We start from the raw sequence: 18,801 nt of genomic DNA, 5'->3' as shown, positions 1-18,801 counted from the left end.
TGAAACTGCCCTGCTCCGAACTCTAAGGTCATAAGGTTGTGTTTTTCCACACAAATGGTGGCAGCAACGAGCTTTCAATTAATGGTAGCAGGACCTCTAGAGAGCAGCACTGTGCCTTGTAGGGCCCTCACTGCGTACCCTTTTAGCAGTTCCCCCCACCCCATGCTCAGGTGTCCACCTTTCTCTGCACTACCATGGCCTTTAGGGGAAATTGCACAAGGGTCACCTCAAATGGGCAGGCTCTGAATGTTTCAACCAGGTCGGTTGCTTCAGTCACTTGACAAAGTCTAGGGATTGGACTGCATTCTAAGCAATGAGTAGTGAGATAACAAAATCTATTGAGGAGATTTCTAGGGAAGATTTCCTTGACCTTACGATGGAGAAAAAGAGTATGTAGAAAAAGTTCTATAGAAGCCAACTTCATTACTATTAACAAAATCCTGGAGCCCATCAACGTAGAAACCCTGGGAGCCAGCGTGGTTCCAACGATGTTGCGCTGACCCCATGACATGAAATGACAGAAAAACAGCATCTCATGGTAGGCGCGTGTGAAGGAACAACTGCCTACCTGACAGACAGACAGAAAGGAAGAGAGGGAGCAAGACTACCTCTCAATAATACTTCCAAGCGTGGTCAGCAGGGACTCCTGCCTCACCCTCTAAATACCCCAGCACACCCACGTTAGCCCTCAAGCTGGGATCCACGCCTCCAACACATGGCCTTTGGAATGATCCCAGCTCTGAACTACACAGCCTCATCTTCTCCCTCTGACGTGACATCTGTACGGGATGCGACCTTCACAGCTGTTTTGTGATCAGAAATGAAAACTAGCCTGGGTAAGCAAACAACACACAGAGTATTAACGTCTGAGAGAGAGGGGGAGAAAAAGAGGGAGAGGGAGAAAGAGAGAGAGAGAGAGAGAGAAGGAGAGAGAGAGTGAGAGAGAGAGAGAAGGAGAGAGAGAGTGAGAGAGAGAGAGAGAGAGAGAGAAAGAGAAAGAGAGAGATCCACTCTGTCTGTGAAAGCTCTTTTTCTGTTAGTAGAAGCCATATGTTATATAATACAGTGACTTAAATATTTCCTCAAGACAAATGAACACTATAGCCCCTAGACACATCTGCTTTTAAACCTGTTATATGTGAGCACTGAATTGAGATACACTATAGGTGACAAAGACAAAGCAGACATTGAAAATGCAAAATTTTCAACAATTTAGTTTGATTACATTGTATCTACATATTTGGCTAAATGATACATATATTATTTAAAAACTTTGCCTCCTTCTTTTAATTTTTCAGGTAGCTCCTAAAATTTAAAAGTCCAAAATGGCTTCCATTATACTTTTAAAGGACCATAAAACTTTGCATCTTGATTTTTTATTTTATTAAAAATAATTTATTTATTTTTTATTTTATTTTTGAGATTAAAATAAAATTACATTGTTTCTTCCTTTTATTTCCTCCATTCAAACACTTACATATACCCTACCTTGCTCTCTTTCAAATTCATGGCCTCATTTTTTATAAATTGCTGCAACATGACTACATAACAGCAAATGTCTTCAAGTCTTACCCCTAAAAGACTTTATTTTATTTTTCGTGTAAATTAGATCTCAATAAAATTAATTTTAAAACAATGGACCTGGAGGACCAGGAATGTAGCCCAGTGGTAAATACTTGCCCAGCACATGCAAACTCCTAGATTTGATCCCCAGAATCACCAAAATAGAAAGAACTAGAAAAATTATAAATAAAATTTGTGATACAAAAAATTTTTTTTTCAAAGTTTATTAAATTATGAAAGTTTCCATTTCCGCTCCTCCTCCCAACACCCTCCCACTCCCCCCCTCCCCCTCCTCCTCCCTCTCCATCCCTAAGAGCAGTCAGGGCTTCCAGCCCTGTGGGAAGTTCAAGTTCCTCCCCTCTCCCTCCAGGTCCAGGAAGGTGAGTATCCAAACAGACTGGATGCCAAAAATCCAGTATATTCAGAGGAAACAAGTCCCAGTGTCATTGTCAATGGTTTTTCAGAAAGGCTCCAGGCCAGCCACATTCAGAGAATCCGGCCACATTCAGAAAATCTGGTTGGATCACATGCTCGTTCAATCCCAGTCCAACTGGCCTTGGTGAACTCTCATTAGATCAGTCCCCTTGTATCAGTGGGTGATCGCACCCCTCGCGGTCCTGAGGTTTTTTTTCATGTTCTTCCTCCTTCTGCTCCTCATTTGGACCATGGGGGGCTCAGTCCGGTGCTCCAATGTGGGTCTCCGTCTGTATCGCCATCCATCGTCGGATGAAGGATCTGGATTACACTCTTGCTTTGCTCATCTTCCCATCGGGTCTTTGCTCATGTTGTTCCCTGTGTCTGTAAAATGACACCCTGTGTCTGTCTCATCTGGCGAGAGCTGCCTCAGTCACTGGCACGCATCAGCCCCACTCCAGCCCTTCTGGTTCCCGCCTCTAACTTGTCCTCTCTAAGTCCACATTGCACAGGTGTCACAGTCTTGGCGACCTGGAATTTCAGCTTGCAGTCTCAGTGCCGGGCAGAGACTAGCAAGGACTTAGGCATGGCAATTGTGTCAAATGGTGAGTCGGCAAGCTGAGAGCTAGTTAGACTGGATCTAACAAAAGCTAACAATTGACTGCTGAAACTTAGCATCTAAATATTGGGTTGCTGTTTTGTATATCCTGGGTATGGATTCCTCACTAACATAACTTACCTAAAGCCAGTGACTTTCTGTTATCCCGGTTTAGAAAGACGTATATGGTTCCATGGTTTCCAAGTTTCTGTCCATGGTAGGTTGACCCATGTGCTTTAATCATGGCTGTGGGAACATATAAAGGGACATGTTCACTTTACTGTATACAGGAAGCGCAACAAGTGGAATACACAGGAACCAGAAATAAACTTCCAAGTCATACATCCAGTGACCTGCTCCATCCATAAGGGCACCACATCCTAAAGATTTCAGAGCCTCCTGAAATAGGATCTTCCCACTGAAGAATAAGTGTTCAAATATGAGCCTATGCAAAAATTTCATATGTGAACTACACTGATCAGGAGCTATGGAATAACTTACTTTATGAGCAAAATGTGAAGGTCTGCAAGACCTGAGATACTGATCTCAGCTTATCCTTGAAATGCGTGATTACTGTGGTCTGATTAAAGCAATATCCAGTCCTAAGTGAAACCCAGTTGCCCCTGGGACTCATAGAGCCCTGGTGTGCTCATGGGATGCCTTTTGTTCTCTATAGTTTGTGCATCTCAGACTCCATAGATTGGTAGTTGGTCTCACTCCTCACTGCTGTTTTGAGAAGCATGCTCTTCACCCTTGAAGAACAACAAAAAAAGTGTGTTCTCCTACAGAGCACAGGGTTCTGCTGTTCCACTCTCTCTCCCTCTGCTGCTTTCTACACCCAAGAACTGCATCATGCTGCTCATTTGCCAACATCTTTGGAACTTGGCTTGCAACCTCCTCTGTGAACCTTAGTATCCCAGAAGATATTGCATCCAACCCAAACACAGACTTCTTGTGTTTAAATTGAGCAACTAAAATTGGAGTTTTTGGTGGAGTTAGTTAAGCTTCCTAGCTCTTCACAATCCTGTAAGAGTCCTGAGACTCCACTGAAGCAAGACTTCAGAAAGAAATGAATACTGGGAATGCTGAAAAGCCACACTAAACCAGGGTCTTGTTTCATTCTGCATGTGGCAAGTGAATTGAACAAACAGTCCTTGAAAGAAGTGCAAATGGCCAATAAATATGTAGGAATAATATTCAGCGTCTTTAGCCATCAGGGAAATGCAATGAGAAATCCATTGCGACTCCATCTCACCCCAGTCAGAACGGTTATTATCAAGAAAAACAACAAGCAACAAATACTGCTGAGGACACAGGAAGAAAGGAATTATTTATACACAACTGGTAGGAAAGCAAAGACCCCAGAAATTCAGTTGATATACAATTTCATCAGGCAGAAGAGAATCTTTAATCATTTTAGTGTACATCTCTTCCAAGGCCTTCCCATATACGTATCTCATTGGTTTTTTTTTCCTTTTTTATAAATTGACTAATTGGTAAATATTGTATTTAGTAACCTGTTTTTTTTATATTTGACAACACATAAATATCTTTCTACATTAATAAAAACACTTTTACATCACAGTTCCACTATAATTTAAGTAATCCACTACTGATGACCGCCTTGCTCATATGCAAGTCTTGCTATTATATACTTAATAAAATGACAATGTTTGTATTCTTTCTTAATATCCTTAGTTACGCTTTAAAGAAACTGCTGCCGTTCAACGATTTGCAAATTTTACCCACATGAATATCTAAACATATCTGAACCTGTACTCTCTGTGAGTAGCTCTTCGTGTTCTGAGAACATTAGCAAGATTCTCTTGCTGAAAGACAGAGAAGGTAATTACATTTCTGTTGGTTTTTCAGCAAAAGTTTCACTTCCTTATTCATTGTTAAAATGGCCCACCTTTCTCATATCCATCTCATCATTTATTGAGAACCTAGCATGTGTCTGGCAGAGTGCCAAGTGCCTGGGATAGGAAATGAATACAGCCTAGACCCCATATTCTCACAGTCTCAGATGTGAGCTAAGCACGTCAAGCAATAAAGACAGGGTGACTCTCTTCTTGCCTACAGAAAGCTTTAAAGAAAAGGTAACACAACTGGTTGAATTGATCGCTAATGGCATCATACTGTCTGACCCATGATATCTGATTTCTTGCAGGCAACCATTAGATAGTTTGGATGACATTAGTGGGTTGGAAAAGGAATAACACTCCAAGAAAATACATACAATAGGACCAATGAATAAATGGGTGTGTCTTTTCCCTTGACTGGACTGTAGGTCACCAGCCTCATTAGAAAGCGAGGAAACACTTGTTAGTTGTGGGGAGACTAGCACATGGAGAATATATCACTAGACGTCTATCATCACCAACTAATTACCATTCTGTGTTTATTTTTCATTAATTTTCTATGGTTCTCTTCATCCTGGATAACACTGACTTTTATTTTTCTGCTTGTAGCAAGGAATTAATGCCTGTCCTAGCTCGGGAGCATTCTGTCCCCTCCAGCTTTATTTGTGTTTTGGAACTGAACTATTGCTTGAACACATTTCCAGGACACAGATGATTGAAGTACAGAGCCCACCCCTGGAGAATGCATTTTCCAAGACCTTCCCCCAGGGACTGTATTTAAACAACGCACTAGACTTGTTTTTCAGATGTTAGACTCTTCTGCAATAAGAAGAGTGCAAAATTCTTTCAAATCCATGTTTCTTCAAAAGAGCGAGCCCATCTTAGATCACATCTTCTTGCTAAAGAATATTTAAAATGCATCATTACACCAAGGAACACATTTTCCTATATATCTGCAGTTTGAGAAGTAAAAATCTTCCATTCTTGTATAGATCTGAACATTCAAGGTACTTTTAAATACATTTAAGACTCAAAGCAACCTTGGAGGGTCTTAAGGCATGACACAACCTTGGAATGTTGTGCCTGTTTTTACAGACGAAGCTGAACTCAAGTGATTGCCTTGACCTCACTCAATCATGCATGTACAGCTCATTGTACCAAAATCAGCTTAGCTCTCACGCCATCGCTGCAGCCTCATGGATCTGCCCTGAGTGCCTTTTCTTTGAAGGAACTCCTGGTCATGGTGCATGCCCAGCCATTGTATTCACTTCACCCATGCATCCCAGACTTCACTGTGCATATCAGCTAAGATTTGCTGCAGTAGCTATGATTCCACTGATTTGAGAATGGGGCCTGGGTTGCTACATCTCTAGTATGCCCCCAAGTGTAGCTTATCCTGCTGATCCAAAGCCCACAGTTCAGAAAATGAGGCATTCCACTCCATTAGCATAGCCTGGTGTCGTTTCATCCTTTTCCCTTTGACTCATCCTCCTCCCTTCGACTCTAAGCTCCATAGGGCCGTGATCTATGCATTATTAATCACAGCATTTCCAGCATTTAGATCAAGCTATGACAGGGTGGAAAACTCTCAATAAATATGAAATGAATGAATGAGCAAATGAGCAAAAAGGCAAATAAGTGAAGAAGTGAGGTTCATGCCTTCCAGTCCAGAGTCGTCCTACTATATCATGCTGTCATTCACATGCATGAGCTGCATCTACCTTCTCCTTTTAATTGGCAGGTTCATTAAGGTAAACACCATCTATCTTAAGAAAGCCAGGTCTCAGTGGCTTGACACACTAAAAGGCTTCTTGTCTATCCACTCAGGGGCAGGTAAAAAGTGCTCAGTCCCTTAACATCCTAAATCCAACTTGTAGCCACTTCTATATGAGATTAAATGTGCTTCCAGTGTCACCTCTGCAATCAATGTGAAAGTCAAGGAAGAGCTGGAAATGATCCCCTCCCCTTCCACTTATATTCCTAGGGAGAAGTGATGTGTGATTTCCCTCTGTATGCTGTGATTACCATTGATAAATAAAGTAACTGCTTTGGGCCAATAGTAGAGCTATAGGGGAACAGAGCTAGGAGGGGGAAACTACACTGAATGCTGGGAGAAAAAAGGGCAGAGTCAGAGAGATGCCTTGTAGCCCCACCAGAGACAGCTGCTGGAACTTTAGCAGGTAAGCCACAGCCACGTGGCCATATATAGATTAATGGAAATGGGTTAAATTAATATGTAAAAGTTAGCCAAAAAGAAGTTTGAACTAATGGGCCAGGCACTGATTTAATTAATACAGTTTCTGTGTGGTTATTTTGGGTCTAGGCTAGCTGGGCAGACAGGAATCAACAAGTGGCCTCCTTCAACAGAGAAGTCTTCAACTGAGGCTCACTCCCACGTAGCAGCAGCATGCTGGCAAGAGAGGAGAACCATGGGTAATAGCGGGTGACAGCCCTTTGACTCCTCCACATGTCCCTAGTTTGACTTCCTGTCAAACTGACTCTTGACTGGATTTGTGGTTTTCATTTTTCCCCCTGGAACTCCTGAATAGGAGCTAATTTTTTTCCATTTATTTAAATCCTGTTCATCTTTTAGTTCATATTTCAAAAGGCATTTTTCTCTTAGATTTCTTCTTCCGGGTCTCCCAAAAACAAGCATTTCTCCTTTAAAGCTTCCTTATGCTTGTACATCTCTGATCATCTCCAGCAAATTCTTCCAGGGGTTTTCAGGGGTGGTACTTAGGCGATCCCAGCAACCAGAGATCATGAGCCCTCTGGACAGTTTACAGAGACCCTCATGTACAATAATTCAGTCAGCCACGGCATGTTTCAGATAAATGTAAAATGCATACAATAAATCTAAAGAACTTATCTGAAAAGCCTTGCTCGCTCTATGTTTTTTGGAAAGAGAGAGCAGCTATAACTCCAAAAGTGAAAGAAAAGGGAAGGACTGCCAGTACTCAAAAGCTACAAACATAATGAGAACCGTGGCACAAAATGAAATACTTCTGGTTTCTATACTTCCACTGAGCAGCCCCGCATTTTATACACTTCTTCTTTAGTGGTTCAGACGTATAGTTCTTAACATCACATGGAGACTCATAACCTTCAGAATTCGGTATGAATCAGCGGGCTGCACGGCACAGGGAGTATAAAACACCATCAAGAATGTCCTAACTGGAACAGTAAACTTTTAAAGTACAAACAACTCATGTGTTAGCAGTCTGGCATTTTGTTGTCTGGAAAGTAAATACATTAGAGGGAGCTCTTTACAGTGATTCTATTACCTGTGTAAGGCAACAGTTTTCCGTGGGAAGTCTGAAGCAGATGCAGGTAAGAGACACCGTGACCTGTCCTTTCACAAGCAGCAGTAAATATACATAAATGCTTAGCCCTGATATAAACAGTTTGTGAACTAGTTTGTGAATCCAAAATAACCGTCTTACATTGACCTAGAACTTTCCTGGGTTCTGAGGCATGGGTTCTTAGCTGGTGTGTCTACAGAAAAACATCAGCAAACATAAAACACAAAAACAAATCTTCCCTCCTGAGCTAACCTTTCTGGTTTTTCAGAATCTTGCCTAAAATGGCTTGATCTACTTGGGGAAGGGAGAACGGTGAAGACCCCACTGTTTGAAATGAACAACACAATCCCTACTTAGAGTTGAAGAAGAATGTTGCTATTTGTCTGAAGCCTGCAACCAGCAGCTCTCTGCAAGTGGCGTGCTTGCAGAGTGCAAGGGGCTACTGGAGAAGGAAACAACCAAAAGAGGAATCAGGAAGCAGAGGCTCCAGAGCTTTGCAATGAGAAAGAAGATCCTCAGAACTCCTTAAACTCCTAACATCATCCCACAAGGAAGTAGAAAATAGGCGGCTCTAGACTAAGAGGAAAATAAAAGTAAAATTGAGAAATGTCTCTTCCCCTGTTGCTGAAGAGGAAAAGAAAGGTTAAGAATCTCAAGCAAATCCTGCTGAAGAGAGGGAGGAAGGATTGTAGGAGCCAGAGGGATCAAGGACATCACAAGAAATTCCACAGAATCAACTAACCTGGGCTCAGAGGAGTTCACAGAGACTGAACTAACAACCAGGGAGCCTACATAGGACTGACCTAGGTCCTCTGCCTAAATGTTAACAGTTGTATAGCCTGGCCTTCTTATGGGGCTTTTAACAGACTTCCTAAAACTATCTTTGCCTCTGCTCTGGGGAGTTTTTCCCTCATACTGAATTGCCTCATCCATCCTTAATACAAGGGAAAGTGCTTCGTCTTACTGTAGCTTGCTATGCCATGTTTTGTTGGGATACATGGGAGGTCTGCTCTTTTATGAAGATTAATGAAGGCAGAGAGGATGGGGTACAGGGGAGGTGGGCAGAGAGACGAGGAAGAGAGGAAGGAGGGGAAACTAGTCAGGCTATAAAATAAAATAATTATTTTAAAAAAGTCCTCCCAGCACTCGGTACTAAAAACATTACTGTGTGACTTAGTCTGCCTACCTCGTGTCTGTGTGAACAAGTGGAATCAGTTGCTTTAGCCTTAGCCCTTAACAGTACCATATCAACTATGAACCTTTTTATGGAATTTTTGTCCACACAGTTGTTCAGTTGTCCTAAATACAGACATTTCTAGAACACAGCCCTTTCTAGAAAGAGGTGGAACAGTAAGAAGTAGCTAACATCTAGTTCTGTGGTGGTACTCTCAGAATTCCTGATATGTTAACAGTTAAATGAACAAAATAGACATATCAATTAAATTTAATCACTAATCAATCCAAGAAATTTATATTACTATTACCTACTAAAGAGACATTGAGGAATTTCCATGTGGCCTCACAGCAGACAATACAAAGGTGGGTGAAGTAGCAGACTATACTTTCAAGGGTTGTCTATTTAAGTATTTTGGGAACTGGCAAAAGGGCTCAACAGGTAAAGGTGCTTGCTACCAAGCCTGATAACATGAGTTCAGTCTACAGGAGTAACATGGCAGGAGGAGAGAGCTAACTCCCATAAACTGTCCTCTGCCTTCCACATATGTGCTGCTGTTTGTATATGCACATACATACAAACATACTTACATACAAAGAGAAAGACACTAAATCAATACATAAATGATTTTCCTAAAACTTTTTATTAAGTTTTTAAACAAAGATGGCTCAGGAAAAAAAAAAAAAACGTTTTTACTGTAGGCGTACAGGGTGTCTTTTACAAATGTAAGGGCAGCAGATGAGGGTTCGTAGGAGGAAGAGAAGACATCTGGTTGGGTAGAATAAGAAAAGACTGTTGATGGGCAAGGCATGAGTGAATTCCCTGTTTGAAGAGTGGCTATTTCTTGTCAAATGGAAAGATAAGGGAGATTGCATTTAAGAGAGCAGTATAAATAATTGCACACACTGTAGCTGGCATTCCTAAAATCTTACCTTATGGTAAGCACTGAATGCTCCACACATATCAACTCCTTTTATCAACACCGCCCCTCACGGAGAGGCTGTGTGTCTACATTTGGCAAAACACAGTCGTGAAACTAATGATGGACAGAACCACAGAGCTAAAAGTAGAGCAATCTGAAACCGGCAAGCCTCCAGAGACTGTGAGATGCAGAATTGGAGAATTCAGTGCATATCAATAAATAAAAAGGGCTAAGTCTAGAAATGCAGGTCAGGATTTCCCCAGGCTCCTGGAGCTGGCTTCGAGGCCGTGTGCTGGTTAGCAGGCAATAAATAGACAGCCACTAATGTGTTTGCACAGGTTTGCACATTACCCAAGATGACAGCACTGTGGAGACTTCAGGGAGTGGGGAACTAGAGGGTCCCCAGGAAAAAGAGGCCCTTGCCAGGTTTCAGATAAGAAGCAAACTCACAATGAAGCTTTTGAAAATCAAACAGGATAAGATATGTTAGATACCCAAGAAGTCCAGTCTACAAGCTCTGTTAACTAATCAGCTGGAGGCTAGAAATCCAAATGGAAATGAGAAACTGACCATGGCTCAGAGAGTCAGGAATCTGAAGCTAAAACAGTCATTTCAGAAACAGAAATCAATAAATAAAGGACATTAATTAATAAATAGAGGACACGGTGACTGTGAAGTCCTCCTCATTCTGAGGTCTCCCTCTCCTCATCACCACAGTAACACGAGTAGTTTGCAAAGAGAAGGCGTTTAGACTTTTCTGGGCACTATCCTAGGCCTTTTGTACCTAGAGCTAATTTAACACATTGAAAGCGCAAAAGACACATTGTAGCAATAGCTCCATTTCCAGAGCAAGAGGAGAATGTAGCCTACCAGAAATCAGAAGACAGAAGCAAGCCATGGAGGCTGAATTGCAAACTGAGGGCATGTGAGGTTCAGAGACCACCTTTAAATAGTTTACACTGTGTCAGCGACAGCAGGATGTGATGGTTCATACCTGCAGTCCCAGCTTCTTGAAGGTACAGACAGCAAGATTGTAAGTTCTAGGCAGACCTGAGGAACATGATGAGACTGTCACACGCAGAGAGAGAGGGGGGGGGAGAAGAAAGAAGAAGAAGAAGAAGAGGAGGAGGAGGAGGAGGAGGAGGAGGAGGAGGAGGAGGAAGAGGAAGAAGAGGAAGAAGAGGAAGAGGAAGAAGAAAACAATGGGGACACATACCAAAACGTTTTTGCCATGCTCAGTAGTATACAAAAGGGAAACTGGGACTGAAGACTGAAGACGCTGTGCTCACACGGTGGATTCCCAGCCTCACACTCTGTGATGTCCACAGGGAAGCTACCCTCTCATCACTCCCGCTTTTTGCATGGAGCAGGGTCCTTTCTGCCTGCTCTCTGCAGTATGCCATTCATTGTCCTGGGGAAGCCTATCAATGCCCATCTCATCATGTGCAGAAGCCTCGTGCGGCCCTTCGTCCTTTCCGGAAGAGCTTTGACCATTCTGATCACAGGAATCTGGACAGGGCAGGGCTTGGCACAGCTTCCCTCTTTCCTTTAACAAGACAATCTGAAAATGTTTACACAGTGAGTCGCTGGCACGCGTTAGAAAGTCGGGCTCCTGCTGCAGTGCTGGCTGCAGAGAAATGGTTTTCATTTTGTTCAATTAGATCCTTCTCCAGTGAATTGAGGTGATGTATTTGTTTGATTTCCTTGTTGCTCTTCATCTTCTCTCAACGGAAGAGAATGGAACTTCTTGGTGCCAAAAGGAGGGAAAGAAGGCAACCACTAAGAAGATAAAGAAAATGGAGAGGGTGCCAAAGGAGAAGCCCGCCGAGGGCAACCAGTGGCATCAGCGGCTGAGGAAGGCGAAGGCGGCAGCTGGCCTGGGAGCCAGGGATTCTCAATGAGCCAATGAGCGGAGGCAGTCTTAGAGGAGACAGGCAAAGCGAGGTTCCAGCCATCCTAGACGGCCCATCTTGTGTAGAGCTCCCGGAACAGGTGCAGGAAGCTAAGAATGCACTGCAATGCTTCATAAGGTCTCCCGGTTCTCTGTACTGCATAGCTTTAACCACAGAGGAATATTGATGGATCAACACACTATATTCCCGCTCTCTAAGTCTGATTGCAGTAAGAAGCACAGTAGATAGCACTGCCTCGTGTGTGCTGCATCTGTGTTTATACTAAGTAAATACATATTTCTATATGCACATCTTCATTTCACTGAATCACTGAGACTATGTTGCTGGCATCATGACAGTTTGCTCATAACTACTGCAGTCACTCTCTGTTAAAACTAAAAGCACTATCCTTAATGTCAACAATACCATTGCATCTCAAATCATGAATAAATATGTGAATTTCCCCCAACGTCAAAATAATACTCAAATTCCCCAGTTGTCCTCAAATTTTCAGGATCTAATCTAGGTTCAACTTGGTGTTGGGGGGTTTTATAATTCTACTTTTTATCACAAGTTCACATATGTGGAGAAAAAAAGACTACCAATTATGTTTCCAACACAAATGCCTCAATTGAACATGCATGCACGTGTGTGCAACTGACCAGCCTGAGAAGGGAGTGCTGCTGGCCCCTCAGAGTCCTGCCTTACACTTGCTCCTCAGCTGGACAACTGCACAGAAGATCCTTTTTCTGATGTCACTTAGCAATTTCTGTATCTCTTCTGAATGTTTCTGAATGATCACGTGAGTAATCCCTATTCTGTCTGGCTTCTTCTGAGCAGCATTGTGTTTATGAAATACATCAGTCTTATCGTACAAGGCAGTAACTCCTGTTTTCTCGTGACTACAGACTCTTCCATTGACTATTGGCTGTTTGGATAGCCCCCTTCCCCTTGAAGTGCATGTTTGCGTGTAATCGCATTTCTAAGTGTGTTGTCCATCATTTTCTTATTAATTTGGGAATTGCTTTTCACTGAGGCTGTGAGTCTAGAAAACACAATCGCACACTCCCACAGAGGCTTGTCTCTTCGCTCTCCTCAATATGACTGTTCTTATTTATTTTAATGAATTCCAGTTTGTCAGTCTCTCCACTTACAAGCCAATGACTTTGTGTCCTTCTTAAAATTTCTGCCAAATCCAAAGTCATGATTCCAATGCCCGCTCCTGTGAACTCTGTGGCTTTACTGTTTTACTGTTTACACAGACATTATAATCCACCTGGATTTGTATTTCTATGTCTCATAACAGAAGCGTCAATCCACTTTTCCCATAGAGATATCCAATGAAACATCCCACACAACGGCCGCTCTTCTTTTGTTGCTGTTCAGGTATCTTGCATCCGGTGACCGTGTCCTGGTCAGTCCATTCCTGAACTTACCATGTTACTAGTTATTTATTTATTCTTCTGCCACTACAACACACTTTGGATTAAGTTTTGGAATATATATGTTAAAGTTTGGTAGTACGTCTCCTAGAGTTTGGTTTCTTCCATTAGAAAACTGACTAATATTTTAACTGGTCTTGGCTCCTTGCTTTTTCATTAATAATTAAGGTTCACCTTGTTGATTTTGAGAAAAAAAAAACATTTGAATTTTTAGATTGAGTCTGTTATACTAACATCTTTTAACACAGAGTTGGAATGGCTCTCTGTTTATGTAAGTCTGCTTTTGATTTTCTCCAAAACAGTCTTGCATACTCCTAGATGAAATCTTTATGCATTATGTTGGATTTGTCTCTAGGTATTTGCTACTTTCTGGTACCAATATAAATTACATTTCATTTCAAGTTATTTGCTGGTAGTATAAAGAAATTTAATACACATATAATCATTTTGAATCTACATACTCATTCAAAGTCTTCTTATTTATTCAAATATTTTGATTGTGTATTCTGTTATATTTTCTATAGGCTTTATATTTCTATGTCATCTTTCCAATCTTAATGCTTTGGTTGCTTCTTTATTGCTTTTGCTATGCCCTCTTTTCCAACGTTGAATGGCACGGCATGGCAGAATGTGCATCAGTTCAATCTCACAGAAGTGTTCAGTACTCCCACAGAAAGCGGGACAGTTTTGCAGTGTCTCGTCGTATACCTTTTAGCAAATTAAAGAACTTCCTCTCCCATATTCATCTGCTGAGATTCAGTTTTGCTGCTAACCAGTAATCAAGAGTTGAATTTGATGCATCTACTAAGCTTACATGCTTTGTGGTTACTTTTGCTTTTTAAAATGTTTTAACTTCTGACAATCCCCTTGGATGATGAGGCTTATCTTTGGGAACACGCTTATGAACAAATAAATGTATGACTACCTATCATCTCTTTATGTAACTTTAGAAGACATAGATTTCAAATATAGCTATAGTTTCAATTATATTAGCAATATAGTCCATTTTTCATTTTTTCTTATACTTTAATATTTGTGATAAAAGCAGTCACATAGTCTTATGCTGAACTTTAGTAATTTTCACCTTTTTTCCTTCAATCTTCTTGATATTTTTGTTTGTGAAGTTTTCCAGTATTTATACAATGTATTTTGATCATATCTATCCACCACTACCTCTCTCCAAACCCCCTGACTCCTTCCCATCTCTCTCACTCCTGTTGTCCCCGTTTCCTCCTTGTAGCCCATCTACCAAGGTCCTTCTCCTCTTCCATGTCCTATGTGTCCTTTTGTGCACTCCCTGCCCTTTGTCACCTCACACCTAATACTACTCTCTTCAGTCTCCTTTCTAGAGTTTTATACTTCCCACGCATACATGTGTCTCTGTGTGTGTGTGTGTGTGTGTGTGTGTGTGTGTGTGTGTGTGTGTGTTAAAGATAGGACCTACGTATTAGGGAGAACATGCTGCTATTGTCTTTCTGAGTTTTTGTCACAATGTTTAACACTGTACTTTCAGAGCCACCCATTTTCTTACAGCAAATTTTATATTGTACTATTCTTTAGAGATGAAGAGATGAGTAATATCGTGTGTGTGTGTGTGTGTGTGTGTGTTTGTCACATTTTCCTTATCTACTGATGAACATTTACGCTTATTCCATTTTCTTGTTATCATATGTGAATCAGCAGTAATCATATATGTAATTACAAGTGTCTTTCCGGAAAAAAAACACATTTTTTTGAGTATATACCCAGGAGTGGTAAAGCTGGGTCACTGGTAGTTCAGTTTGTAACTTTTTGCATATCCTCTGTGCTCAATTCCATTACGACTGTACTAACATGCGCTCCCATCAGCAGTCAACAAGGTCACATTTGATTAGGAGAATATCAGTTCTACTAATATTTCAAAGACACATTTCTGCCTAGGCTTTCCCTTTTAAAGACCTACAAACCTGCCTTCATTTTACTGTGTTTCCTTGTGCCTATTGCTTGTTACTTTTACAAGGAGTGCTTATAACTGACTTTCAGCTTTTCTTCTCCTGTAATAAAAGCATTTAAGATATAAATTTGCCCTCAATACACTTTTATACATCCCATAATTTTAATATGTCATATTTCAATTTCATTCAATTTGAAATAGCTCTAATTGTCACTGTTATTTTCTCCTTGACTGACTCTGGGTTATTTCTAATGTTTAAGAAATTTCTTAACAGTAGCTTCACACCTAGTTACAGGAGCTTCACATCTAGTTACAGGAGCTTCACACCAAGTTACATCGTGACCAATCCTCATGCTCTCAGTGACCACATACTTAGATACAATGTGACCCCTCATATTCTCAAAAACTTAACACTCATTGTGTGACCAGTATTCATGCTCTCTATGACTAATATCTAGTTTTAGTATGAGCAGCCATCATGTTCTCAGTGGCCATACACTCAGTTAAAGTGTGACCCCCGTCCTGCTCTTAGTGACTCTACACTTACAATGTGACCAGCCCTTGTGCTCTCGGGGACTAAAATCCTTGAAGAGTTCCTTTAAAGCACATTTATGCTCAGTTTTCATAAATGTTTCATATGCATTTGAAAGTAGTGTGTTTGGCACTATTGCTGTGAGCATCCTTCCATCTATGGAGAGTGGGAATGTTAGAAAATAAAGTGTGAGAGAATGGGGGATGGAAATAATAGGGTTGCTAATGAGACCATCAAGGGATGGTCTAACATCAAGGGATGCTAGAAGCCTCTAAAAGGCAAGGAAAAAATTCAAAAAATGCTTAGAAGAAACTCTCTAAGAAGTTTCTTAGAAGAAACATTCTTAGAAGTTTCTTAGAAGAAACAGACACTTCTATTTTAGTGCATAAAATTACACACATGCATCTACACACACACACACACACACACACACACACACAAAATAGATTGATAGGCAAATCAATTCTGAGTGAAAAGAATACAACAGAAGGCATCAGCATACTTGATTTCATATTACATTACATATTAACAAAAACAGCAGAGATTGGCAACAACAACAAAAAGATAAACTAAACTCATAGATCAATGGACTAGGATGGCGAATCCATGGGGTTGAAGAGAGAGCTCAGCAGTTGAGATCACTGACGGCTTTCCAGAGGACCCTGCCAAGTCCCAGCACCCACATGGCAACTCAGAATTGTCTGCAACTCCAGTTTCAGAGGATCCAACACAGTTTTCTGACTTCATAGGCATTCTACATATATAATGAATAGACATGCATGTAATTAAAAACAATTTAAATTAATTTAAAAATAAATCCCAGATATAACTCCATGTAACTATAAGTACCTGAGTTTTTACAAAGACACCAATAATATACATTGGAGAAAAGACAATACATTCTGCAAACATTGCTAAGAAACTAGATTTCAATATGCAAAAAAAAAATAAACTAGATCTTTACCTTTCACCCTTCACAAAAGTCAACGTAAGACCTGATGCTCTGAAGCTGCTAGAAGAAAAAGCAGGGTGTATACTGCAGCTCTAAGGCTCAAGCAAGGCCTTTCTGAATAGGGCTCAGGTGGCTCAGGAAGTATGAGCAACAATTGTAGGCAGGGTCTACAAAACTAAAAAACTTCTTACATTCTTACATCAAACCAGTTAATCGAGGGAAGATTAAAATTACAGGATGGGAGAAAATGTTTACTACCTAGTCTTACAGAGAATTAATGTCTAGAATACATAAAGAACTCAGAAGACCAAACACCAAGAAAACAAAGAACTCAATTTAAAAATGGGCTGAGTTTGTAAGGAGGAGGGCCCTGTAGGAGGAGGGCCTGCTTGTTCATCCTGGATGCGTGGCTAGCTTAGCCCCGAAATAACCACACAGAAATTGTATTAATTAAATCACTGTTTGGCCCATTAGCTCTAGCCTCTTATTGGCTAACTCTCATATCTTGATTTAACCCATTTCTATTCATCTGTATATTGCCCTGTGGCAGTGGCTCACTGGCAAAGATTCAGCATGTCTGACTCTGGCAGCAGCTCCATAGTGTCTTTCTCCCAGCATTCAGTTCTATCTTCCCTGCCTACCTCAGTTCTGCCCTATCAACAGGCTCAAAGCAGTTTCTTTATTAATCAATGAAAGCAACACAAACACAGAAGGACCTCCTACACCAGCTAGGGAACTGAACAGAAAATTTTCAAAAGAAGAAAATAATTATTGGTAAATATTGGTAAATAAATACCAGTAAACAATAACATAAGATTAAAATAATATAATATAGTATAATATAAAATTTTTTATTGGTAAATAAATACTGGTAAATACATTTAAAAGTGTTCAATACCTTTGGTCATCAGAAAGACATAAATTAGAACTGCACTACTATTTCAACTCATCTCAGTCATAATGACCATCATCAAAAGCAAATGACAGGAAATGCTGGCAAGGATGTGAGGAAAGGGGAACCTTTATACTTTATTGGTGGGGATGAAAAGTAGGGAGGGCAGCCTCTCTAAAAATCAGTCTGGAAATCTCTTGGAAAACTAGACTAGTTCTACCACATGACCTAGCTAGAACACTCCTGGGCATATGACTTATTGTCCCATAGCGGAGACCCTTACACATTCATGCTGTAGTCACAATTGATGTGGGAATCTCCTCTGTGTGTTGCTTTTCTGAAGCCTCTGGGCACCAAATGAAGCCACAAAACAATCCCACACCAGTTAGAAAGTATGGATAATAAAAAAAGTTTATTTATTTGAGGGGAAAAACTTATAGAACAACCATTCCAGACATTAATCCTCTCATTGCAAACAGGAAACAGTCTAGCCATTGGAAGCAAGAGAGAGAGCACACGGTTCCTGCTGCTTTTTAAAGTATAAGAGACCACACCCCAGTGGGCTGGTATCTTAAAGGCTATTTGGCTGAAGGAGCAGAATGTGCTCCCACAGCACTTTTCTTGGTTAATGAATAAAGAAAGAAAGAAACTGCCTTGTCCTGTTGATAGGGCAGAACTTAGGTAGGCAGGGAAGATAAAACTGAATGCTAGGAGAAGGAAAGAATCAGATAGACTCTATGGATCCGCTGGAGACAGATGCTGGGAATTTTACTCCGTAAGCCACTGCTATGTGGTGATATAAAGATTAGTAGAAATGGGTTAAATTAATATAAGAGTTAGCCAATAAGAAGCCAGAGCTAATGAACCAAGCAGTGTTTTAATTAATACAGTTTCTGTGTGGTTATTTCGGGGCTAAGCTAGCCAGGCAACTAAGATGAACAAGTGGCCTGTCTCTCCTTGCAACACACAATAGTTAGGAAATGGACCCAGCCTAAATGCTCATCAAATGACAAGTGCCTAACAGCAAGGTGGCATTACACATACACAGTGGAATATTACCCAGCTAAATGAAAAACTAAATCTTCAGGTAAATGAATCAAACTAAGAAAAAGCTGCATGAAGTCACCCAGGCCCCAGAAGACAAACGCCACATGCTCTCTCTCACATGAGGCTCCTAGCTTCGAATTTTGTTTTATGTGTTTAATATTAACTACATGTAGAAGCTAGAAAATCAGAAACAGATCATTGATGAGATGGAAAATTCATGGAGTGGGTCACAGAATATAGATGAGATGGAAACAGAAGAAGGAGTACTAAGGACAG

General features: G+C 40.8%; 1 long non-coding RNA gene across 3 annotated transcripts in view; it reads right to left on the bottom strand.

Moving 5' to 3' along the window:
• LOC146895866 (uncharacterized) overlaps positions 1-18,801 on the bottom strand; it is a 104,928-nt gene that overhangs the window by 47,080 nt on the left and 39,047 nt on the right. For all 3 annotated transcript variants that reach the window (XR_015739035.1, XR_015739034.1, XR_015001982.2), the window contains exon 4: positions 2,717-2,821. This is a non-coding gene — a long non-coding RNA (uncharacterized LOC146895866). The remainder of the gene's footprint in view (positions 1-2,716; positions 2,822-18,801) is intronic.

The sequence above is a fragment of the Myodes glareolus genome, chromosome 1 (genome assembly GCF_982192425.1).
Source record: "Myodes glareolus chromosome 1, mMyoGla1.1, whole genome shotgun sequence".
NCBI lineage: Eukaryota > Metazoa > Chordata > Mammalia > Rodentia > Cricetidae > Myodes > Myodes glareolus.
The sequence above is the reverse complement of the archived record's forward strand: the minus strand, read 5'-3'. Positions and strand labels throughout refer to the sequence as shown.